Raw genomic sequence first — 27,457 nt, 5'->3', positions numbered from 1 at the left:
AGTGCCTAAATCTTCATTTCAGTTGGTGTTAAACATATTTTAGTTCTAGTTAAGTTTTATCATGCCCCTTGATTTCTCCAGGAAATTCTAAAATTATTCTAAAAACTATGTAAAAGAAATACACTCTGGAAACGAAGCCTTACTGGTATATTGTAGTGAAAATATCCTTCTTGGCTTTTGTGGATTCAAAGTCAATATCTTTTGGTGCCAAAATTAAGCGAAGATTCTCCTAACAGAGATAGTGAGCATAGATTTTCTTAGAATGGATGGATGCCCCAGGAGTTGAGGGGAGAAAGGAAAGAAGCATCTTAACAATAGTCAACAACATTTGAAGTGTTGTCAGATGATTTTAAGAAGTCCTGTTAATCAGGTGACTTAATAAGCAGAGTACATGGATGAGACTATGTCCATTGTTTAAGGTAAAATTCAAAGTTCATTGATCTTTCCTTTTATTCAGGTTCACTTTCTGAGTCTAGAATCCAGGAAGGATGTCCTGTTAAATGCAATGAAATTTATTGGGAAGCAGCCAATAAATTTATTCAGTTGTTGAGATGGGCTGCTATAGAATTCAAATCACTCAAATCAAATCAATCCATTTATGAAATGTCACTTTAACAAGTTTCAGGCCAAAAAAATAAATAATTCAGTTTATTAATTATGCCTGCTTCTTTGTAAATATGTGTCAGCACAATCAGTGGAATCTAACTTGGAGCTACTTAATTTTTCTTGATGTAACAATAGATGTGCTGCTATTATATTCCTATTCAAGATTCTCCATCCTAGCAAGTAAGGTTGCAGTAATTTTAAGGTCTATTTCTGGGGATAAGCCTCTTTCCACATAATCAAACATAGCAATATTTATATAACACACATACGTGGCATTGACTAAACTGATTTCTGGATTCCCACAATACACTCAACAATAACAATAACCAAATGAGTGGGATTAGTACCTCTCCTTCCTAAATATCTAAACTACGTTAACTGCCACCAAGCTTAAAATGGTCTTGTATCAATGCAACTGCTGAAACTTTGCCTTTTGTGACTGGCCAGTTAGTGAACGCAGCCACTCAGATTTCTTTCTGAGCAATTATAGCTTTGGAAATTTCATGAGATGAAGCAGTTTTGTTTTTTAAGAGAAGGAACTTCCTTGGTAACAGTCTGATCTGAAAAGCAGGGTATTTCCAATAGGCATGGCGAAAAATGTGGGATGAAGGTAATAATTCCATGTTGTCCAAAAATCATGGTAGAAATATTGAATTTACTTGCATTTACTATATGAAAAAAATGGCTTGCAGTCTTGCTGTCTCTTACTTGAAGTGAGAAATGTCCTGAACTTGGATAGAAAATGTTGCTTTACTACCTGCAAAAGAATAAGGATGCAATTCTGCCTTTTCTCTTTCTTCCTTTTTGCAACTTTCAGATCTCACAGTATACAATTGTTATTTGTGAGCACTTTGCAATCTGGAGAAAAAAAGGCTCCTAGTGCTGGACAAAGCGGGAGGGTGGGTGGGGGAAGAAGAAGGTTCCTTGTCTGAATTCTTTGTGAAAAGCTAGTTGCTCAATCGTGTGGCTGGATCTGTTGAGACCCATCCCTCTATGTCCTTAAATCAGAGCAGTATTTGGGGTTAGTCAAGCTGAAGTCATTAAATAAAAAGGAGCCTGGCTAGGAAGGGAGGAGGAAAATCCTTGGGAGAAGGTCGTGATCCTTCCCTTTTCCCAAAGGGCTTCAAGTCAAAGATGCTGTCAGTGGTGGCCTATTTTAAAAGCTGCACTGACTACAACTTCAGTGGAAACTATTTTAAGTGAATGTGTTCATGGTTGAAATACACCTCAAGCACAGAGCAAGACTTCTCTATCCCAAGCAATTTTGATGTCTTTCTGATAAACATTCTATTTTTCACATCTTCACAAAAATTGAAACTTGAGAATGAAATGATAGCTGTACAGTAGACTTTAGGCAGTCGCCTGATTCATATATTTATTTCTAGGGTAATTTGCTTCTATGCATGGATTGGTTTGTAACATTTAGAAACATGAGAAACGTTTACAGAATGTACATAGATTAAGGAATAGCCCAGGATTCTGAAGATATTGACTGCCTTCTCTATGCATGTTTGCTCCAAGATCCAGCAACAAACTTTTCAAATTAAAAAAAAAAGTTTTATTTGGAAGTAATGTTGACCAACTTAACTGGACAGAAATGTCTTCTGGATAAAATATGATAGATTTAATTTCTACACCTTTGTGCATGAGTTTGTTTTCAAGTGTCCCTGTTTTATTTATTGGCTAAATGAAGAGAAGGATATCCAATCTTCTTCTATCCATATTGTTTCCTTTTGTTGATATTATAGGTAGTAGATTTATAAGAACTTGTTGCCTGGGTTGGCAGTTCTGCTGCAGCTAATGTTCGGTGTGACTTGTTGTCTGAGGTTCTCTGAGAGTCCTCCTCTAAAGTTTGCCCTTCACATTTACCATAGGCCCTGGAGAACAGGAGACAAAAGTACCAAATGAGCTGGTCAAACATTTGTACAACTTTTCCAGCTTTTACAAAGAAAGCCTTCTATACACAATCTACACTTGGAGATGAACTTGGAAAACAAAGAGGGGAGAGTCCATTGAAACTCACACTTTAGCTCTGGCCAGACAAAGGTTCAGCTAGCAGCAGCTTGATATGGACAAAAGAAGGCACCCTTTTTATAATTCAAGGAGAAAAGAAGAGAAAACAGTCTTCACAATAGGGCCCAGAAAAGACATTATGGGCTTGCAATGAGGGATGAATTATTCAATGAGTCCCAATGGCTGATGCTCTGAGGAGTTTTATGGACTCTCCACCGTGGAAAAAGTGGCTATTTTCACCTACAAAATGTTTCTAGCCTTTCTAGATGGCTAGAGATGCCGACAGCCATTCAGGATAGACAACTGAAACCATTCTTCAGGACTATAGTATCCCTTTGCATTGTAAAAGCCAAAAGGAAAGAAGGGGAGGAGGGAGGACTATTAGAGATTTAAGAACTGCATCTTCACAGAGGCTCAATGTATATGAAGGAAAAAAAAAAGAGCACAAACTTGCACAAAGGAAAATTATGCCAGCGCATTTCTGGTTTTTGTTTGTTTTGATTGGGCAAATAACAGAATGTTGTGTCATTTATTTATGCAAGTTATGTACATCATTCGCTTTATTATTACAGACCAAAGATATATATTTTGGTTTGTCTTCTACTTTTGTATAGTTGTGGTCACTGTTTAGGCAGCTTTTTTTTTGCATGAAAGTAGATCATTGCTTAATATATATTAATAATGGGAAAAATGTGTTGAATGAGGACTGGATTAAGAAAGAAATGATTAATGTTAATTGACAATGTACATTTTTAAAGTGGCCCTTAATGTCAATTCCTTGGTTACAATTCATAAGCAACTTAAATGGAAGGACCTGTATTTATTTGTTTTTCTCAGTCTCTCATTTCATTGATTTTAAGTTAAGTTTCTCCAACTTTTAGCTGTTTGCGTAAACTCTTAAGAATAATAGAAATAATTTATATCTCCATCTCCATCTTTTCCTCTACTCCATTGTTGTTTTCATTTCTTTCAATTTATTTATTTCAAAATATTTTCTTTTAGCATTTCATGATGCTCAATCCTAAAACTGTGGTGCTTCAAGCTGCAAACAATTTTTGTTTTGAATTAACTTTAATTGTAAACATAAGAGAGTTTGTTTCTATTTGTTTTGCCAATATGGGCAGAATAAATGGAAATTCTTGTTAGTACAAAACTGAAAATGCAAAGTTTTATTTCTTCTTTTGTTTGCTTCTGCTTGAAGGGTAATTTTAACATCTATTTTAATTGTGACCACAATTACTAACAATGATAATGATAAAAATAGAAACATAACTTTATTAGTAGTATAAAATATTTCTGAGTACTTAAAAGAACTGACATTAATGAATTTGAATATCATGCTCCAGGTGATTTTTAAATTAATTATACATGTGCTCTTTCTGGAATACCAGTGAAATGGAAAATTGCATCCAAGTGCCTGACTGAATTGCAGTTTATTATTACTTTGAAAAAACTGTTAATTTCCTTCATGAAGACAATTATTAGTTTGTATTTATTATTAATAATTATTAATATAAATTCCATATATATCAACTTGAGTTTTTCAAGGGAATTGTGTGAAAAATATATGCTATACAAATGGCAATAAAGCTCCTACATACATTTTGGAAATAACTTACTTGAAATACAAACATAGACAAGATAAAATGTACAAAATTCAGCCTTCAATGTCAGCAGAATGGCTCTGGATATCTATATATCTGATAGTTAAGATGGACACAGGGTATTTTTTTTTGCTGTATTTCTAAAGTGTTGTATACTACACTGGTACTACTACACAATAATATTTCTTATGGGAAAGATACTGTTGGCAATTAAAAAAACATGTAAACATATCAGTAATTTCAAAGATTAGCTAAGCATATCTAGCCACTTCCAAAAAGAATTGTCTGTTTTAGTAACTGGCATGTTGAAATCAGATTAATAAGGCTACCTCAGAATTGGTTTCTGATTTACTATTTTATTTATACAAATAAAATGACATCCAACATGAATTTCTTTTTTCTTGGAGAAAAAACAGACTTCAAAGAAAACTTGTATTCACTAAATAATACCTGTATGAAATAGATAATCTACTAAATAACTTTGTAGACATTGAAATTAAGGGACATTGTAGTTGTTCTTATGATGTATTATAATGGAATTGTACCATGTTGTATTCAGACTTCTTTTTCATAGTGACCCAGTTACAGAAAAGTTAGTCTTTTTACAAGAGTTGAAAAGACAAAGCTTCTAATAAACACCCTGCAGAAAAAAAAATTGAATTTCCTTTTAAATTAGTATTATTCATAGCAGTTTTATTATTGCTTGCAATATCTAAGCACAGTGGAAAAATAGAATTAAACAATGTTCTGTAACATTATAATTACTTATAATATCATAACAAGGAGCTTGAACTCAAAGAACTCTGGCACATGCCATTAATTAATATTAATCTCTACACAATCAAAGGAACAAGTGTTTGTTTTAAAGCCACCTAGGAAAGAGAAATGCTGTTAGTGCTTTTTAAAACTTTAAATGATCTGAGTCCATGCAAACCCCTGGAAAGAAGCTACTCTAGAATAATGGAGTGAGGGAGAAGAAATCTTTAAACATGATTATTCTAGTAGGTGGTAGAACCACTGATCTTCCTTTAACACAGCCAAGCGCAGAATTATATAAATCACCAACCAAACTTTAAAAAAAACCTGGGTGTGTCAGCATCTTTGTTTGCACTAGTAACTTTATTGAATTCTCAAAGAGTGCAACAATTGGCAATATAAAGAAGTATGGGCAACAAAAAAAAGAACAATATAAACAACAGGCTAATTCTGGACAGAAATCAAACGACAGCATGAGGTTTCAGGTAACCTGGTCAATAGGCTGCTCCAAGAATCTGAGCATGACACAACCAGAGCATCAGCTAAGTACTTGGCAGTCTCGGTAATGAGGAATTGACAGATTCTGTGAACATTTCATTAAATGGATGAGCAGATGGCCACAATTTCATCAGTTTTCATTCAGTTCAATGAAAGAAAATTGGTTTTTGTAATTTCTAGCCAAGAAGAACTTCAGTGCAATTCTTCTGGATAGAATGTGTTGTTCTTATTTACCATATTTTTCAGAGTATAAGACGCACTGGAATATAAGACGCACCAAGGTTTTGAAGAGGCAAATTAAAAAAAAAGGTTTTGCACTCTGCAAACTTCCCAAAAATGGTTCATTTTTTGCAAAAACAGGCCCATTTTTCATCAAAAAAGGGGCATGGATAGCCTTTAGGAAGCTTATAGACTGCTCCTGGAGGCTGGGGGAGCAAAGCTGAGCAAAGGGTAGTCTCTTTTTTGCTCATGTTTGCCCTCTCCAGCCCCCAGGAGCTCTCTGAAAGCTTCCTACAAGCTATGCATCGCCATTTTGGTGAATGGGGCGGGGTTTTGGAAGGAAAAAAAAATGCTGTATTCAGTGTATAAGATGCACCCAGATTTTCAGCCTCTTTTTTGAGGAAAAAAGGTGCATCTTATACTCCGAAATAAATGGTAGTTATATGGTGACCAAGGTATGAGTATATACCTTTTTTTTGGAGCATAAGATGCTCCAAAGTTTTTGGGGAGGAAAACAAGAAAAAATATCTACCTCCTTGCAGCAAACAGCAAATAGCATGTTTCAGTTTAGCCTGATTAGCACAAGAAAAAAAATCTGCCTCTGCCTCTGCCTTCAAGCAATTTGTCTCCTTGCAGAAAACAGCCTGTTTCAGTTTCAGTTTCAATTTAGCCTGAAAATCTGCTTCCTAGCAATTTGCCTCCTTGCAGCAAACAGCTTGTTTCAGTTTCAATTTCAGCACAGCCTGATTCTCACAAGCAGCTGATTGTCGGTTGGATGAGCCTCCCGATGATCAGCTGTTTCAGGCTGCAGGAGTTGCCAGAGCCTATTGCCGCCTCCGTGCACCCCATTTTCAGCTTCCTCATGTCCCATTTTTGGCCTCTATGTGCCCATTCTGCCCATTCCAGGTGGCAGGGATCAGAATGGACACAAAATGGGGTACGTGGAGGTGACAATAGGCAATGTGAATCCCTGCAGCCTGAAACAGCTGATCATTGGAGGGCCGCTCCAACCGACAATGAGCTGCTTGTGCTAATCAGGCTGTGCTGAAATTGAAACTGAAATACGCTGTTTGCTGCAAGGAGGCAAATTGCTGGAAGGCAGAGGCCAAAGGGTGGGAGCTGGCGGGTGAGTGTGACTACATTTGATGTATAAGATGCACCCACATTTTCATGCTCTTTTGGGGGGGGAAATGTGTCTTATACTCCAAAAAATACGGTATGTCACATGTCACATTATCCAATCTTTTTCATTTTGTTTTACTCATTTTTACTCATTTTCCATGCTTCATGAAATCTTCCCATTTGCGTTTTTCCAAAGAAACAAAGAATAAAAATGCCAGGAAGAGAAATTTTGGGGAAAAATTCTTATTCTCAGAATGTTTAAGAGAAAAGTTTTATGGTGATAAAGAGGAAAGGGATTTTTATAATCAATAAAAAAGCAATTTTTTTTTTTTAATGTTGTATGCCGCCCTGAGTCCTTGGGAGAATCCAATAAACCAAACTAAACCAAACCAATAATGTGTTTCCCCCTGGTTTTCTTCGATGTTTTCAATCAGAAATGAGCAGGCTGGTATAAAGGAAGACATAAGGCATTATTAATAAGGCATTTCTCAAGTTGATGTACTATAGATGTTTTGGACTAGAACTTTCATTATTCCTGACAGCTTGGCCTTTAGCAGATCAGCTACAGCTAAAATCAAAATGATCAGATATCTCAAAAAGTGATTATTGGCCATCTTATACTACATACAATTTGTGTACTGATGTAAGAATAAGCTGTGTTGAACTCACTCTGAGTGAATAAACTAAGGCTGTTTTGAGACAGAAGACTTCTATTTCCTTCTGCGTTAGAAATGCCATGTATTGTTCCCAGATAATTTCATTTATGAGTTTTGAAGGATGCAATGACAATATTGCCTATGAATTCAGATTGTGTTGTGTTTTCGTGACCAATCAAAAACTTACTCAGAACTTTTTGGAGTTCTGTTCTCTATAGTTGTTTTCTAAAGAAAAACAATAATCTGGTACTTGGTGTTCTTTGGAATATTATATTTCTTGTTTCTATATTTAAGAACGTCTTTCTTCCAAGAGAATTGCGTTGTTTCATATGTCAATCACTAAGGTTAAAAGAATGTTAGTTATTATGAATGCTGTGACTGGGATTATTATTTTTCTCCTTTGTCTAAGGGTATACTTTGTTATGGCTTTTGGCTAAACAACCAAATTTTGGCTGTTGTTAGTTAGTTTAGGGTGTCAGTTTAAAGTGTCTGTTGTCACATTTAGTGATTTTTACATTGTGTACAATATAGGGTGGATAATGCAAGCTTTCATTTTAAGTCAACCATTCTTCAGTATCAATTCAGTCCCAGTTTTACCAAATCAATATAATATAATGTCACTGCATCATCTGAGGAAAATATGTACCCACGGGGGATCAGTATGGAGAAAAGTGGGTTGTTAGATGATCCAAGTTATTCAATAGATTATTCAAAATATTCATAAAATGATTCATGTACATATTTATTTATTTATTTATTTATTTATTTATTTATTTATTTATTGCCTACCTTTATTATTTTTATAAATAACTCAAAGCAGTGAACATATCCAACATACCTCCCTCCTCCTATTTTTCCCACAACACCACTCTGTGACATGAATTGGGCTAACAAAGAATGAATGGCCCAAAGGTTACCCAACTGGGTTTTATGGCTAAGGCAGACTTGAATGCAGAGTCTCTTTAAATTTAGATTTTATTGGACTTATATGCCACCCTTCTCCCAAAGGACTCAGGGCGCCGTACAACATAAAAACACATATGACAAAAACAGCTTGGTGCCTTAACCACTAGATCAAAAATCCTTTCATATATTATGTCAATAAGTACAATATGTATGAAATTTATTATTATGGTTGTTCACACAGTAAGCCAGATGTTTAGATTGGATTTGGCATTTTAATCCACCTATTGAGTCCTCCCCAAAGACCTGAGATAGGCAGATATTGTTTTTTGATGATGTTAAAGATATCATTACAGGATGTAAATTGTTCCAGGTAAAGCTGCTTTTTGCTATTGATAAATGGTGATTTTTACCAATGCTGATGGTGTTCAGATGGTGTTCCAGTTGTTTTAGGATTGCATTTAGGGTTCTTACCACCCAATCTCCAGGTTTTTTTGTCTCTTATAAAAAGTTGTTAAGTTGGTGTGGGGGTGTTCTGTGGCAGGTACTTAACAATTGTCAATAAGCAAGACAGAAGACACAATTATTTATTAGTGTTAATAAAATAATGTAAATAACATATTTTTCGGAATATAAGACGCACCAAGATTTTGAAGAGGTAAATTTTTAAAAAGTTTTTGCACTCTGCATGCCTCTCAAACCCTCTGCACACCTCATTTTTTGTGAAAAACGGGGCATGCAGACTTTGAGAGGCCTGCAAAGTGCTCCTGGGGCCTGGGGGGAGGGCAAAAATGAGCAAAAACCAGCCCGTTTTTTGCCAAAAATGAGAAAAAAATGGCCTGTTTTTTGCCAAAGAAAGGGTATGCATAGTCTTTAGGATGCTTGTAGAGTGCTCCCGGGATTGGGGGGAGGAGGCAAAAATGAGCAAAAAATGGCCTGTTTTTGGCAAATTGGGTCCATTTTTCATTAAAAAAAGGGGCATGCATAGCCTTTAGGGAGCTTGTAGAGTGCTCATGGGGGCTGGGGGGCAAAAATGAGCAAAAAATGGCCCATTTTCTGCTCATTTTTGCCTTCCCCAACCCCCAGGAGCACTTTGCAACCCTCCCAAACCCTCTGCACATCCATTTTTGTGAAGGGGTGGGGTTTTGGAGGCCAAAAATGCTGTATTCAGTGTATAAGACACACCCAGATTTTCAACCTCTTTTTGGGAGGAAAAAGATGCATCTTATACTCCAAAAATACAATAAATATAAAATAAATCAATTATCACCTTCATAATCATCATCACCATCATCATTGTTTTGGTTTGATTTTTAAAATTCAAGATTTTACATATGTAAGGACTTCGTACTACCTATGTAATACCAATAATGTGAATCCTTTTTCCTTGTCAGATTGGTATTAAGTATGGAGGAAGAAGCCATTGTATTCAGTGGTTTCTTTTCCGATATCAGTGATGGTTAACCAGAAGAGAGCAGCTGGCCATTGAGCATATGCACATGGGTTACTCTTGGGGACTTGTAACAACAGTTCTGCAGTTCCTTGATCTCAGTGGAACTTCAGTGGTCCTGGCTGCCTGTTGCTGTTACTGAATAGCAGATCAGTCTGTAATAATACCTACCTCATTCAATGATTTAACAAAAACTATGGCAGAAAACAGAATGACAGAGTTTGGAGGTCTTCTAGTCCAACCCCCTACACCACTTCAGACAAATGGTTATCCAAAATCTTCTTAAAAACGTCCAGTGTTCACAAATTCACAAGTTTTTCCACTGATTAATTGTTCAAACTGTCAGGAAATTTCTCCTTAGATCAAGGTTGCTTCTCTCCTTGATTAGTTTCCACTCATTGCTTCTTGCCCTGCCCTCAGTTGCTTTGGAGAATAGTTTGACTCACTCTTCTTTGTGGCAACCCCTGAGATATTGGAACACTGCTATCATGTCTCCCCTAATCCTTCTTTTTATTAAACTAGACATACCCAGTTCCTGCAACCGTTCTTCATATGTTTTAGTCTCCAGTCCCCTAATCATCTTTGTTGCTCTTCTCTGCACTCTTTCTAGAGTCTCCAAATCTTTTTTACATCGTGGCGACCAAAACTGGATGCAGTATTCCAAGTGTGGCCTTACCAAGGCATTATAAAGTGGTATTAACACTTCATGTGAACTTGATTCTTTCCGTCTGTTTATGCAGCCTAGAATTGTGTTGGCTTTTTGGCAGCTGCTGCACACTGCTGGCTCATATTTAAATGGTTGTCCACTAGGACTCCAAAATCCCTCTCACAGTTACTACTATTGAGCAAGGTACCACCTATACTGTACCTGTGCATTTCATTTTTCTTGCCTAATGTAGAACCTTACCTTTTTCACCATCGAATTTCATTTTGTAATAAAGCAATAGCATTTTGACTTATATACTACCCATAGTGCTTTGCTTTATCCAGGCAGTTTACAGTGTGGAAACATTATTTGCATACTGCCCCCAACAGTATGAGTCGTCATTTTACTGACCTTGGAAGGATGAATGGCTGAGTCAACCTTGAGCCCCATCAGTATCAAACTCCAGGCTGTGGTCAGAGTTTGCCTGCAATACTGCATTTTAATCATTGCACCACTAGGGCTTTGATTGTTGATGAGAGAGCTGACCTGACATATGTTGCTGAAACCTGGATGGATTCTGAAGGAGGAGTTGTTCTTTTTGAAATTTGCTCAGCTGGATTTCAAGTGTAGCATCAGCTGAAACTCAGGGCAGAGGTATTTGGGGTTGTAGTATTTATAGATTTCAGGGGGCTTGTCCCACAGATTCATAGTTGTGAGATCCTGTTCATTAGCTAGATTCTGGGGATCAGTTGGTCTGAGCTCTTTGACTTCATTTATGGGTTGATAATACAGTTTATCAGACTCGTGGTTCTAGGGCAGTGATGGCTAACCTTTTCATCACTGCATTGCACCCATAATGCAATGCATGCATGACCCCTCCCATGTCCCCCACATGTGTGTTCCCGCCTCCTGTGCATGCGCATTAGAGACCCGAAAACTAGCAGGCCTATGGGAGGTGCACATGCATTCATGGTGGAGCTGAGCTGGGGCAACAGCTTGCGTGCTCACAGAGAGGGCTCTGTGTGCCACTATGGCACACATGCCATAGGTTCGCTATCACGGTTATAGGAAACTTCAATTTGCCTTCCCTAGGAATGGGTCTGGGAATTCATTGGTACCATGTCAGCTATGGACTAATCGAAGTTGCCCAGAGCTCAACTAAGAACAACGATCACACTCCAGATTTGTTGTTTCTTTCAGAGCACTAGTAATTTGATCATAAATTCGGGCAGCTCTTGGTACCTCCTTTGTCATGGTTGGATTATATCCTAATTTCTATGAGATTCTCTGATGCTACTACCCACTGCAGTGAGCCTGGACCCATTAGATAGCTTCCCCTACAGTGATTGATGGACTTGGAGCAGATTCAGAAGAAGCTGAGGTTGTCCCTGTAGATTTGCTGCACAGTCTATCCAGAAGGGTGACCATATGGATCAGATCATGCCTGTGTGATCTTTCTTCTCTTGTGGATCCCATCACTTCCTGTGATTTACAAAGGAGCTGAGAGAGATGAAAAGGGTGATGATATGTTTAGAGTGTCATTGGCACTCAACAAAGATGAATATAGGTTAGAGCTGCTATTAGAATATACTTTGTAGCAGTTAAGGGCAGCAAAACTCCAGCACTTTTCCAACCTTATTGCCTCTGCAGATTGTCATCCCACAGCCCCGTTTCAGGTAACATAGGCCTCTTGGGTGAAGGAATCACAGAGAACCTCTTACAGGGATGTGCAGAGGAATTTGTGCACCATCTGTTGGATAAAGTCACTCAGATCATGTCAAGTTGCCTACTAGCCTTGCTGCAGGTCCTGTGGAGTTCTTTGAAGAGAAATCTTTCCTGATTATTTGGGAATGGTTTGAACATGTTGGATTGTGAACATGGCCACCTAATTCATGCTCCTCCTCCTGGCTCATTAAAGCGGCTTGGGTGATGTGTAAGTGGATTCTCAATAATTATTCTTTGCATGAGAGAGCATGTTTCTTTACATCTTAAAGAGACCTAGCTTTTTCCCATTCCAGAAGCCACCATTCTGTACAGTTTTTGTTCAATATCTCAATCACATTCTTGGGGAACATGATAGAGAAGGTGGTCCACAACAAATTCAGAGGGCCATGGAGGAAGTAGATTAAATGGATTCTTTTCAATCAGGATTCAGACATGGGTATGGGATGGAAACAACATTGATATTTGGCATGGGCATGGATCTTTGCCCTACTTGACAATACTATTGATCATGGTACTCTTCTGGATCAGCTCAGAAGATTGTGGTGAGTGATATCATGTTGTGCTAGTTCACCTTTTTCTTTGATTCCAATCCAGTTTGGTTAGGGAGGAGAAGTCCACTCTTGCTCCTACTATATGGGGTGACACAAGGTTTGCTGCTTTGTCCTTTACTTTTCAATGTGTTATTGAAACTATGGAGTGAGTCATCCATCATCATGCTAACAATATCCAGTTCTATGTCTCCTACCCTGGTGAATGAAATAATGTTGTGAATATATTGTCCCAGGAAGCTGTGAGGATCTGGATAGGGAACAATTGACTTTACCTGAACCCCAATTCTAATTCAATGTGCTATTTTTCACCTTTAAAACACTTTGTGGCATGGGACCAGATTATCTGGGAGACTGACAGTCCCTGGTTTCATCAACCTGCCCCATTAGATCTGGCAGAGAAGGCATGCTGTGGATACCATCACCCAGGGGCCTATATTTGGCAGATCCTAGGAGATATGCCTCCTCTGTCATGGTGCCTACTTTATAGATCATTCTTCTCCCTGAAATTAAATTAGCTCCATCCCTTTGACATTATTGAAGCCTTTCAAGAACTGGATATACCAGGTCTGAAGCTCCCAGTGAACCAAAGACGTGATTAGATGGGACCATTCCTGAGTTGACTATTTTTAGCCTCTCTTTGCCTAGGGTTTGTATATCTGTTTTTATACTATTTATTTTTAATGTGATTTTTATATTTTTGTATTTGCTCTTTTTATGTTTATGGTTTTACCTGTTTACTATCTGTCACTTTTGGTAAGATGATATCTTTACAAATTTTTAAAAAATAATATTTTTTTTAAAAAAACTATTCATCCAGGGTACTTTTGTTATGGCTAGAAATCAGTTAATATTTATCTAGAATATGTACAGTTAATATTTACCTAGAATATGTACAGATTACTACAGAGATTCTGAAATAAATTATCAAAAGTTTTCAGTATCTAAAAATATTGCCCTGAGTTATAATTTCCCATCCCAGAATTTGCTGGTATTCATACACAGAGTGTGTGCATTGCAGCTGGCAAAAGTAAATATGGCTGGATTGAAAATATGAGACTTGTGAACACTTATGCCTTTCTGGCAATTGCATAGAAGTGGTTTGTATACATGTTAATCCATTTGCACTGATTAGAGGAATAGTAACTAGGGCAATGTACAATACCTTTCAGATTTAATTCATTTGATCTTTGGCTTATTTGTAAATGTTCTTGCACAGATAAAACTCCTTTCTAAAATTGGTGCAATGAAATTTTAGCCAGGCACCATACTCCTGATCGGTTGGAAAAGATCACAGCTTTTGGTTGGCCTTCTCACTAGTCTTCTGAAGTTTGCGCTTAGGAGACGCTCTTGTGGCCCTTCCTATTCCTTCAGCTTGGTACTTGAATGGCCCTTTCTGTTCTGTGGCTCACTGGAATTGGCCTGCAGGCAAAGCCACAATGAATTGTTCCCCAGTCATGTGCTCTATTCCAAAGAGCCCAACTCATCCCACTCCTTTAGCCTTGGCTTCAGTGAGAGAGCAATTCAAACTGGAGTAGACTAAATTGCCTCCTTTCTTTTTTTGCTTGCTTTCATCTTGGCCAAAGCTTCCCTCCCCTCTCTTTATTTCTTCTGTGCCTCAGGCTCACATTAGTGCATTTTCTTCAGCCATCCCTATTTTGAAGGGGTATGTTGCGGAGCGGAGAGGGGGAGGAAGGTTGAGAAAAGAAAGATGTGAACACAAAAGCCCTCCTCTGTAACTAAAAAAACTGAAGCTGGGTCCGCCTCTTGAGCGGGATGATGCTTTTCCTGTTTGTGAGTTTGGGAAACATTTTTGCTTTGTACTGTAATGGAATTAGAGGACAGATGCTGACTGTAAATGGGACACGCGACAGCCAGCCTCTAGCTTAAATATTTTGAAGCCATGTTACAATTACTGACTTGATATGGCACTTTGAAGTGGTTGCACATGATCTAAGGGGCGGTCCGAAAGAGATGGATGATCAGATGTTTGGGTTTTGATAACAAGGCATGGTTTTGAAGACATATTTTAGACTTATTAGAGTATATTAATATTTTTTAATGACAATTTAGAGTGAAGATTCACAAATTAGATTCCAGGATATTATTAGTCCTTTGTGTTGGCAAAGAGCTTATTAGCAAAAGACATACCATGTTTTTCTGTTTTTACAGTGACAGATCTATGAGTTCATGCAATTTCTTAATTAGGAAAAATTGAGCTTGCAGTCTGATATCTTTAAGGATCTATCATCTATCTATCTATCTATCTATCTATCTATCTATCTATCTATCTATCTATCTATCTATCTATCTATCATCTATCTATCTATCTATCTATCTATCTATCTATCTATCTATCTATCTATCTATCTATCTCATTTATGTACGGCCCATCTCCCTAGCAGTTACTGAGTTTCAAGCTGATCGGCCAGAATAAAAAAGCTATTGTAGCTCTTTGTGCATATAGTGGCAGGCCTTCCTCCCAGATTAAAGGTCAAACAACCTCTGCAGGAAATTGTCCAGAGCAGCATTTGTTGTAATCAATTAAATCCAAAATAAGGTAACCTTCAGGAATGCATTAAGATAGCCCGTATATCTACAGAAGCCTTTTTTTGGAAAACAAATGGCTATCTCTGGTTCCAGTTTATGGATACTTCATAGTTCTTCTTGATCAAAAGCAACTATTCTTCTCCAGAAGAAAGTTCCTTTGGTGTGTCATTTCTTGAAATGCAAAGTGGAATATGGATTAAATGAATACTTTTTAAAATAAGTCTTACAGTTATAAAATTTTGTTCAGTTTAACTGTATGCTTAATTAAAATGCTTACATTCTATTAAACTACTTTAAATATTTGTCATAATGTTTCACTTTTTAGTTAAATTAAGCAAAAGTTATTTACTTATATAATGCACAATCTGATTACATGATGGTTGGAGCTATACACCAAACCAATCATTTTGTGCCATCAAATGAAGTCTATCCTATTGCTTCCATTTTTAATAAAATCACCTAATATTAACTGAACCATAATATATTAAAATAACTCATTCTGCATGGATCCAATTTTTACTCTGTCAATATGTGGAACATATTACATCCATAATCACTTCTGTAGCAGCCCAGAAAGTATAAAGTCATCCTGTACCTCATTGGATATGAGCTACGAGAGGGCTGGGTGATAACTTCCTACAGGTACTTACCATAGGTCATTTTATATAATTTTAAAGACCAGCTTAGGCAACACTGCCCAATGAAATTTTGCAACCCAAAATTACAGTTGAAAATCTATCAGTATTTTTTTTCCTGAGTCCACAAAAAATGAAAAATTAAACTTTTGGCCTAAACCAGTGTTTTTCAACCACTGTGCCGCGGCACACTAGTGTGCCGTGACATAGTGTAAGGTGTGCCGTGGGAAAATTACTTTATATATAGTCAATATAGGCACAGAGTTAAAATTTTTTAACATTTTCTAATGGTGGTGTGCCTCGTGATTTTTTTCATGAAAAAAGTGTGCCTTTGCACAAAAAAGGTTGAAAAACACTGGCCTAAAGCATTTATATCATAGAGTCTCTTATTCTGAAATACAGTTACAATACTGAGAATAAGAACCCTAACAGAAATATTTCACTTTTGGCTTAGTACCAATAAAAATGCTTAGCAAAAAACCAGAGATTAGAATTGCCGTAGTTTAGTATTTAATATCATAATATGCTTTGGGGGGAAGAGATTAAGCAAAGTTGAGCTTGATGGATTGTGGGAATCCTTCGTCATGGTTTATAAAATAGCAATGGGAAATGCAGCAAAACTACAAAATCCCAAAATACAAAAGCTTGTTTCAAAAGAATTTGAAAATGCAATATTCACTTTTCATTGTACCATTGCAGCTTCTTTTGCACGTTACAAATACAATTGCCAAACAGACAAGCAGTCCCAGTTTATAAAATTATCTACAGGGGTACAAAAAATCCCGCTAGATTTTTAATGACCATCTAAATTTCCTTCTTTTTTCTTTTGAGGATTTTTCTTTTTGCCCCTATGCTGTTCTCTCATTCCCTTGAAAATCAATTTTTAGAATGTTATTACAAGAAGAATCAACAATTTTAAATCAGTACTGGCCTGTTACAAGATAAGTAAATTATGCAACATTTGCTCTATTTTATACAGTTTATCTTTGCAAATAGGAGAATTGCAAAATACAGTTAATCAGGCAAATTGAGATGTTGCTTAATGTTTCTACTTTGTTTATAAGTAGAAATTAACATCTGAAAAGGACATTTTAGCATCACTCCCAAATACTGATTAGTAATTAGCTATTTCTACTATCTGACACTAGCTCATTGTTTTCTTCTGGTTCATTTTCTATTATAATTCCTGAGATGCTTAGGATAATTTAAATTTGTTTGCTTTGGAAAATCCTTTTTTTAATGTGCTTGTGTGTATATATCTTTAATTCCCCCTTTGTATTAATCATCACATTACCTATGGGAATATATGAGATTAAATGATTGATTTAATCCTACAAATCCCATGAGCAATAATTAAATTTCATAGATCCCCATAGGCAATATGGTAATATATGCAGACACAAAGAAGGATTTTAATACATATACATACTTATAAAAATCCTGTCTAATTTGATGAGAACAATAATGCATGGCACCTGCAATTAGTTAAAATGGAAACTTTGTTATACTTCTTCCAACTAAACCATACAAGCTATTAAATGAAGCTGTGTTTATTAATTCTATTTTAAATACATAACTTGTTTTTTTTTCAGATTAAATGAAACAAGCATCCAGTATGATCCAATGCGTATTTAGTCTGTAAGAATTAGGAGAACCATCAGGTTTAATGGGACTTCCTGCTCAGTAATGTGTTTAAAACAGCTCACCTGTTAGCAATACTCTACATATTCAATTTTAGCTTTAACACTATAAACTGTAGTAAACAGAAGATAGATTGTAGTTAATTCTGGAAGTCAATAAAGCTATTTATATGCAAAACTACAATATATGCATTCTTTATCATTTTCTATTTAGGATATCACAAAACATATTGTAGACTCTGGAGAGTCTACAGTATGTAGAGTGTAGAGCTTCACTGTTCAAGTAACTTAAAAAAAAATTGGCCTTTAGTTTCAAGAACTTGTTCAAAGTCCCATATTTAATTAAAGTTTTAATCATAGCAGACCATGCTGGTAGGATTACTTCAGTGTGTATATATTCAGTTACAAGATGCCCAACACTTTTAAATATAAGGTTCTAACTAGCTAAGTAAGTACATTCTAAGTGCAATAGAGTAAGCATCAGGCCAATTTTCTGTTACGGTAATATTAGGATGTAAAATGAGCCTGAGTTTTTCGCTCCGGCTGGAAGAGAGCTGAAATCGCCTCAAAACTGAGTCCCCGCTGAACGCCAGACTCTGGCAGAGCGGAATTCGTGAGGAGAAATTGAAACGATCTCGGAGGGGTGACTATCTTGGGAAACACTGCCCTGGCAGCTTGGGGACGGGCTTTGACGTTCTCGGGCAGTCTCGAGCGGCCCTCGGCGTTGTTGGGCGGCGTCCCCCCCTCCTCCCACGGACGGCAGCTGGGGGCGTCCCCCCCTCCTCCCACGGACGGCAGCTCCCAGCTGGCAACGAGCTGGGGACAGACCCGGCTGAATTTGGGCTGGCGTTAGCTGAGTGAGACGGGGCTTTGCTTGTTGCCTCGGAAAGTGCTTGAAGGGGCTTGGAAAGTGCTGCTGTGGCTTGAACGATCTTGCGGCTTGAGCAATTGTGCTGCGTGGGCGGGCGGTGCCCCCCCTTTTTACGAACGGCTATCATCAAACCTGACTGCTTTTGGGGGTAGCACTATCGGAGTTTGGCTGCGAAGGGACACCGTGCTTGGGGGCGGTACTCTGACGGCTGTGGGCAGGGTTGGGAATTTACTACCCTGCACTATGGATCCATGTAACTGGCTTTTTCATCGTTGCCGTGCTTGATCCTAGTGCGCCCCCCCCTCCCCCAGCACGGCTTCTGACTCTAACTACCATCTAAGTATTGCTACCTCAGACCGGCTTTTACAATCTGGCTTGTGATCCCCATGGCCGACTTCTTTGCCTCCGACTCCCATTACTGTTACTGCAACCATCTGTGACTGTTCTTGGCTCGCCTTCCCAGACAACGCCGCCTCCCTGAACTGCTCCCACCACTCACATCCCCTGCCACTCTGGCGGTTACTGCTCGGCCATGGAGCTCTTTGATCTCCGTTTTCGCCGAGAGTTGTGTATGCCACCCTGTATTTACAACTATTGCAGAAAAGGAAAGTGGAGGACAAAGAGGACGTGGGTAGGGAATTTAGTGGTGTGCCTTTGGGAATTCCTTGGAGTGGTTTTACCCCCAGAAAGAAAACTCTGGGCCTGGGCTGCAGGTGGACAGATGATGGCAGCATTGTGTGTTCGCACTGAACCCCCGCAGGACCTTTTGACCAACAAATTTACAGAAGAAGAGAGGGGTTATAAGACACTCCCCCATATATTCCACCTGAACTGTAATTGGTCTCCAGCCACTTCAACCTTGAACACTAAGAGCCAATTCTGTCATCTGAACTCGCATCTTAAATTTTAATCAACTGCGCAATTTATTTTAGTTTCTTTCTTTTCTTTCATCTTTTTCTTCTCTCTTTGTATGGGATATGCATGGGATACGTATGAGATGAATGAATGTCCCACTTTTTACTATTATATTGTTGTAATTTTCTGTGTTTTAACTCTTACGTGGGGACTGTTTGAGGGAGTGCATGGGTATGTATGATTCGGAGGACCTGCTGGGAGATGCGGGGGCCATGGGGGTGGTTGAGGGGACCAGAGACACGGGAGAGGGTCGGAGTATTACGGTCGTAACAGGGAGGGGCAGATATGGCGGGGACTTTAGGGCAAGCCATTACCGGGGAAGGAGGGTTCGCTACATTACAGAGATCCCTCCTTCTGGCCCTATGAGTCCCACTCCGAGACCAGATGGCGCAAGTAGTCAGGACCCTGGACTCAGGCTGCTGTCGCTAAATGCCAGGTCTGTGGTACATAAAGCTCCTCTCGTCCGGGACTTAATTTTAGATGAGAGGGCAGACCTGGCATGTATTACTGAAACCTGGCTGGGCCCAGAGGGAGGAGTCCCCCTTGTAGAGCTGTGCCCAGAAGGATTTCAGGTGCTGCACCAGCCGAGAGCCCAGGGAAGGGGTGGGGGTGTGGCCATTGTTATCCGGGAGTCGTTAGCTCCTCGTAGGGTCCCTGCTCCGGAGCTTGTCGGGTGTGAGTCTCTGCTGATAAAGTTGGACCTCAAGGGTCAAGTGGGTCTGCTGTTAACGTACCTGCCTCCCAACAGCGTTGCAGCAGCCCTCCCCTCGCTCCTCGAGTCGGTAGCTGAGCTGGCAATTGAGTTCCCTAGGTTGATGGTCCTGGGGGACTTTAATTTGCCGTCGCTCGGTGAAAACTCTGATGGGGCGCAGGAGTTCATGGCTTCCATGACAGCCATGGGCTTGACCCAAGTAATCCAGGGCCCAACCCATTCAGCGGGTCACATGCTCGACCTCGTATTCCTCTCGGAGCAGTGGATTTGTGATCTTGGTCTGAGGGGTAACGACATCATACCCCTGTCGTGGTCAGACCACTGCCTACTGAGGCTTGACTTCCGGAGACCAAACCCCCACTGTAGGGAGGAGGAACCGACCAGGTGGTTCCACCCCAGGCGACTTATGGAGCCGTTAAGGTTCCAGACGGAGCTTGGGGTCATTCCTGATACTCTCGCCCACAGTCCGGTAGAGACTCTGGTTGCTGCTTGGCACTCGGCAGCATCGGAGGCCCTCGACCGGATTGCGCCACTACGGCCCCTCCGAGGCGGCGGATCCCTGAGACCTCCTTGGTTCACCGAGGAACTCCGGGAGATGAAGCGCCGGAGGAGATGCCTAGAGCACCGATGGAGGTCCGATAAGTCCGAATCGAACCGAGCAATGGTAACCACCAGCACCAAGGAATACACCAGGGCACTTAGGGCAGTGAAAAGATCTTATATAGCCACCTTGGTTGCATCCGCTGAGTCCCGCCCAGCCGCCCTGTTTAGGATAACCCGCTCCCTACTAAATAAGAGGGAAGCGGGGGAACCCTTGCAGGGCAGAGCTGAGGATTATGCCCAATTCTTAGCGGACAAAATTGCTCGGTTTCGGTCGGACTTGGACTCTATCTCTGCAGTTCCAGCCGAGGCACAAGAGGATGAAGTAGACCACCTCTGGGTTGAGTTTCAGGATGTTGCCCCCGGGGATGTGGACAAGGCCATGAGGGCTGTAAGTGCCTCCACCTGTGTACTGGACCTGTGTCCCTCATGGCTGGTTACTAACAGCAGTGAGGTGACACGAGGCTGGATCCAGGCGGTTGTTACCGCCTCTCTTCGGGAGGGGAACTTCCCCGCCACGTTAAAAGCGGCGGTGGTGAGACCCCTCCTGAAGAAGCCATCTCTGGATCCAGCTGTTCTTAATAACTATCACCCAGTCTCCAACCTTCCCTTTCTTGGGAAGGTTGTTGAGAAGGTGGTGGCCTTCCAGCTCCAGCGGTCCTTGGAGGAAGCAAGCTATCTTGACCCCTTCCAGTCAGGCTTCAGACCCGGTTACAGCACAGAAACCGCTTTGGTCGCATTGACCAATGATCTTTGGAGAGCCAGAGATGGAGGACATCCCTCCATCCTGGTTCTCCTTGACCTCTCAGCGGCTTTCGATACCATCGACCATGGTATCCTTCTGCGACGACTGCGGGAGGTGGGAGTGGGAGGCACCGTGTTGCGGTGGTTCTCCTCCTACCTCTCAGACAGGTCGCAGTCGGTGTTAGTGGGGGGGCAGAGATCGACCCCTAGGCCCCTAACATATGGGGTGCCTCAGGGTTCGGTCTTATCCCCCCTACTATTCAACATCTACATGAAACCGCTGGGAGAGATCATCCGCAGGCACGGGATAAGATACCATCAATATGCGGACGATACCCAGTTGTATCTGTCCGCCCTGTGCCAACTCAATGAAGCGGCAGACGTGATGAACCGAGGCCTTGAGGCCGTTATGGACTGGATGAGGGCTAACAAGCTTGTACTCAACCCAGAAAAGACCGAGTGGCTGTTGTGCTTCCCTCCCAAAGATTCGACCAATATTCCATCACTCAGGCTGGGGGGTCAAATTTTACACCCCTCAGAGAGGGTTCGCAACTTGGGAGTCCTCCTGGATCCACAGCTATCCTTTGACCACCACCTGACGGCTGTGACCAGGGGGGCATTTGCCCAGGTTCACCTGGTGCGCCAGTTGCGACCCTACCTGAATCGGGAGGCTCTCACAACAGTCACTCGGGCCCTTGTGACCTCTAGGCTGGAATACTGCAATGTGCTCTTCATGGGGCTGCCCTTGAAGAGCATCCGGCGACTTCAGCTAGTCCAGAACGCGGCCACGCGAGTGATTGTGGGTGCACCTCGGTTCACCCACATAACACCTATCCTCCGCGAGCTGCGCTGGCTACCTGTCGATCTCCGGGTGCGCTTCAAGGTGCTATTAGTCACCCATAAAGCCCTTCATGGTAGTGGATCTGCGTACTTGAGAGACCGCCTTCTGCCAATTACCTCCCTGCGACCAATTAGATCTCATAGATTGGGCCTCCTCCGAATTCCATCTGCCAGCCAGTGCCGGCTGGCAACTACAAGGAGGAGAGCCTTTTCTGTAGTAGCTCCGACCCTTTGGAACGAGCTCCCCGTGGAGATTCGTACTCTCACCACCGTCCAGGCCTTCCGCATAGCCCTTAAGACCTGGCTAGCCCGTCAGGCCTGGGGACAAAGATAGCCGCCCCTCCCGAATGATGAATGAATGTTGCCTATTATTTTTACTTATGTGTGTCTACGTTATTGTTTGTATTCCCCTTCCTGATTTTATGTGAGCCGCCCTGAGTCCCCTCAGGGAAAAGGGCGGCCTATAAATGTTAATAAACTCAAACTCAAACAAAATGAAAACATGTTTCTCCAAGTCAAATAGATTGGTTATTTGGGGGTGGAAGAATCGTTGGGGTATTAAAAGTGCCTCACAGAGAGGTATATTTTAAGGTTGATTTTTTTGGGAGTGCACATCCATCATAGATATGCACACTACATTGCATTGGATAAGTTAGCTCACCTTCTCTCTTTCTTATTTAATGGACAAAAGTGTAAAAGTAAGAGGCAGAATGTTCTCTGAATTTGATTTGTTGTTACTTGTATATATTGAAAATTAATATAAATAGTAATGCAAACTAAATATGTCTATACATTATCTATTTGAATGGCCACTGCAGATGTATTAAGAGTACAATCTTGCTCTCTATTCAGAGATGGTGGCTCTATGCTCCATCCAGTGATGTGACTTTTAACCTTAAAAAAAATGACACTGAATGTTTAATCACACCATGAAAAATAGAAGGGAGTGAAATATGGGAAACTTCAGTGGTATTTTGTACTGTCTCTAGTCCGCCGTTCCTTGAAAAGAATCTCTCTTGAATGTGATTCTTATTTGAAGATGGTATTATTTAACTTTCTTCTGAAGTAATTTGAGAAACTCAATAACAAAGCTTCCTTAAATGTAAGACAGAGATCCAGAAAGTTCCATCCTGAAAGTTTCCATCCAGAAAGTTCTATCCTAGAACGGGAAACCTCTGTTTGAGATATTGTTTGTACTGGTATGATCTCCAGATTGCCATCTTTTAACTATCTTGTTAAAATGAATTTTATTAATTTTGAATTCATTTATTGTACTTCTGTTTGCTCATTTTTATGATGGCATCAGACAGCATGAAAATTAATTAATTAATTAATTAATTAATAAGAATTATTTATAATTTTCAGACAACAGCTCACTCTACAGCGGAGGTCGTGAACTATGGCCCTTTTATAACCCATGGACCAATTTCCAGAATTCCTTGAGACACCATGGCTGGCTCAGGAATTCTGGAAGTTGAAGTCCACAAGTCATAAAGGGGCCATAGTTCCCCACCTCTGCCCTACACCTTATCCATTCCCCTTACCCCATTTCTCTTTTAGCACAGCTTTTGTGAAAAAAATGATTTTTTCTACTTTTTGGTGTTATATACCAATACAATGTAATGGTTGTATGTAATGGCTTTTAACAGTATAATGTAATGTAATGGCTTTTAACAGTGCACTGGAGTCACACACGTTCTGAAAGCTGAAATACCCTGCGTGCTTCTGGGCAATAATATGGGTCCTCAGAGAACCTAGAGCCAATCCAAAATGGATCTTTGCATTGAATGGAGACAGCTCCAGTGATTCAGCTTTTCAGAATGTTGTAGAAAAGCAGACACTGTGTCTACAAAAAGCAAAACAAAACTTTTTTTCTGGAATTTAGTTGAGCAATTGACAGATTTATCTTCTAATCACAGAAAACAGTTCATCAAGGAATATCTAATTACAGTGCTTTGAGTGAAGAATGCTTGCCAGAAGTACTTGCAGAAAGAGATTAGGTTTTATATAAAACCAAACTTAGTTATAGGCCCTAAGCATCTGAATTCAAAAGGATCTAGATGCATAGATCTTGTACCTGTTATTCTATCAGTGGTGGTGCTTCTTACCAAATGGCTAATCAGCTCAGCAATTGTCATAAACATTTGCCACTAAATAATGGCAGAATTAATGCTGGCAACAAATATTTTGATATTCACAAATTTCTTGCTACCCAATTTGTTATTTGTTAGTTAAAACTTAAAATACATGAAATATTTTATTTTACTTTTATTTCTTTACTTTGGAGCTAACTTCTTCCTAGAAAATGTCTTCATCTATTTGTTATTTCATGTATTTGATGAATCAAGAATTACCAAGGTGACTTACAATATTTTTTTTAAAAGATATTGTGCAAAGCAATAGTAAAAAAATCCTTAAAAATAAAAGGCAATGAATGAATTCAGGGTGTGATCCCATCTCTTCTTATTTGAGAGAAAGCCCCACTTCAAAATATTCTATTTATTAATCAACTCTGTTTGTTTGTAGTGTTGAATTAAATGAAAAGCCATTTAGATCATGTAATTTAAAATATTTTGCATAACTAAATCCAACATTTTCTTATTTAATTTTAATAATGAGAATTCCACAATTGGCATGCCAATTAAAATAAAAGGGGTCCAATTAACCGTAACTTTTTCTTTTTTAAAAAATGCTATGTTTTGTTAATACTTTAGTGGAAAGTCAAGATTGTTTGTTTTATATGCAAAACCTATTTCAGTCTTGAGTGCACTTATACTTCAAAATATTACATGGATGACATGTTTATGAAAAGAATTTACCTTTAATATAAATGAATGTGGACATTATATAGTTTTAAAAGATATTAGACAAGAAAAAAAAGCAAAAATAGATGATTTTCTTCCTCTGCATTATTTTAAAATAAGTCAAGTTGGAATTATAAGTTAAAAATTATCGATTGAAGCTGTTAGCTCCATAATGAATTTTTATGAAGTAAATAAAAATTGCCTGTAAGTAGTAGTTAAAATATGATGTGGAATTAATGCAGTCCAATTGGCAGATCAGGAACATTCACAAGCTGAGTTAAAGGAAAGAAGAGTAATTTTAAATTAGAGCTAGGTATGCCACAGACAGGCAAATCAGCTTTCATTCACAATTGATATTATTTATGATTAGCCAAAAGTACTTACGAAATATCCCTCACTGTTTCTTCATGAGGCTAAAACACTTGTTTCAACCTCTGTATTCAAGATGGCTTGGCTCTGGTTTTATAATATTACTCAAGTGCCTGGGGCACTGGTTTTGTTCAAATTTTGCAAGATGTGTGAAGTGTGTGGTAAAACTGACTGACTCTGGGTATATTAATGCTGAGGTATTTTTCATTTAATGTTTCTGTAGTCACCAAAGCTAAACAGTTCCTGGCCTGTACATGATGATTCAGTGGCTTTTTTCAGCTTAATGGCAGAATTGGAAAATATTAAATTACAAGAAAACATGTGGTGCCATGTGCATTTATGTTTATTATGCAGCTGCTAAAGGCAAAAGAAGGCATGTCACAAGTCCCATTGACAGTTTTGGGTTGGGTCCAGATTAAGTTAGTCATGCTTTGCTTCTGTTAAAATCAGTGGGACAAGTTAGTCATGACTGGCTCAATCTGGGTCTAACCTGTTACTACTGTATCTACCCAGGAATATTTCAGTTAGAAGAAAAGGGATTAAAATATGAAGTATTTTTTATATCTATGGATTTATCTGAATGATAGATTCTGATATTTATTTGGAAATAGTTTCTATGACACCTTTCCATATTTACAGAAATGGATTCCAGTCCATAACAGTCTTATACTCGGAAGAAAATTCTGTTTGTGGTACAATTTATATATTGTACTGATCTCACTGATGATGTGACAAGGGATTGAACAATGGTCTGCCCCTTTGGCAGCTGAACTTGCTTCAGTGTGAGCTTCAGGTACAGATATTAGCCTTCTTATGTATTGTTGCTTTTAATAGTGTGAATAAAATGTTACCTTTTAGTTTGATATACTGAATTCTTTGTCTTCCTTGCTTTTTACAGGTCTTGAAATATTAAGTGAATATCAAGCTCAGTAAATTTACTGTTCTGCTTTCATCTAATTGGTATACATATTCCTGCACCTCACTTTGTGTGTGTGTGAGATATGACAAACTTAGAATATTAATTTAATAACATTCTTCCATATGTGCTTCTTTAATACAAAAACAAGTCTAATTTCTTTTCCTCAGAATTTTCAGAAATCAAGAGTTTCTCATAGCATAATGAAACTAATACAAAAGGTTGTATTCTTTCCTCAGTTATAGTATTTTAAAGCTGGTATTAAAATCACTGATTTTTCTCAAATTCTGATTCTGTTTCTAGTCACTATAAGTCCTAAAGGGTTGTCTTTAATATAGATTGAACAAGATAAATGATTCAGGGACCTTTGCCAAAAGGATGTGTAAACTAAAATACAAAAACATCCATTATACATTTTTGTTTCTGGTTATTGTTTCTCTATTGTCTTTTTTGTTTTTGTTTTGCTTTACATGGAATTTTAGTAGAAGTCTGAGGATGAGTTAATATCATATTTACCTCCAGAACACATTAAATCAAGTTGTGTACTGAAACTTCCCATATGTTTTCCATTAAAATATTTAAAGTTCTTTGTCATTATAATGCAGATTATATTGTGAAATGGTAAAGCTTACTTTATTAGTCTAGAAAGTAACATTTACTGATTAGAGGGTTTGGAAATTCTGGCTATGTACATCACATCCCTACTGGGAAAGTGTTTTGCCTTGTGATTAAAAGGCTATTTTAATAGAAGGATAGTGATTTCAGTGAAATTACACCAGGAATCAATTTGGCCTTGAGTTGTTATTAAGCCAAATGAAAAGAAACAAAGATAAAAAGGATCCAATTATCACTTGCATTTGGGGTAGTACTATTGAAATCAACCGAATAACTTTCAAGTAATTGTTCACTTAGTTGCCCTGGAGTCAGCTCACAGAGACGTTAAAAATGTTGTAGCCTTTTGCCGTGATCCAAAGATCTGAAACTGCACACACGAGAGGCAGCTTATGGACAATCTTGCACTGTAGTGCTAAGTTCTTTTCCCTACAAGTATAAAGAGGAATTTGCTAGTTTGGGATTGGGGACTGCTGCTGCCAAAATAGAAGGCTAAGACCAGC

The 27,457-nt window shown here is 39.0% G+C and overlaps 1 protein-coding gene across 1 annotated transcript in view; it reads left to right on the top strand.

The window, feature by feature from the left end:
- The window catches only part of PAX3 (paired box 3), a 94,588-nt gene that overhangs the window by 8,590 nt on the left and 58,541 nt on the right, over nucleotides 1-27,457 (top strand).

Source organism: Thamnophis elegans, chromosome 10 (genome assembly GCF_009769535.1).
Source record: "Thamnophis elegans isolate rThaEle1 chromosome 10, rThaEle1.pri, whole genome shotgun sequence".
In the NCBI taxonomy this organism is placed as follows: domain Eukaryota; kingdom Metazoa; phylum Chordata; class Lepidosauria; order Squamata; family Colubridae; genus Thamnophis; species Thamnophis elegans.
This window is presented reverse-complemented; position numbering and strand designations above follow the sequence as displayed.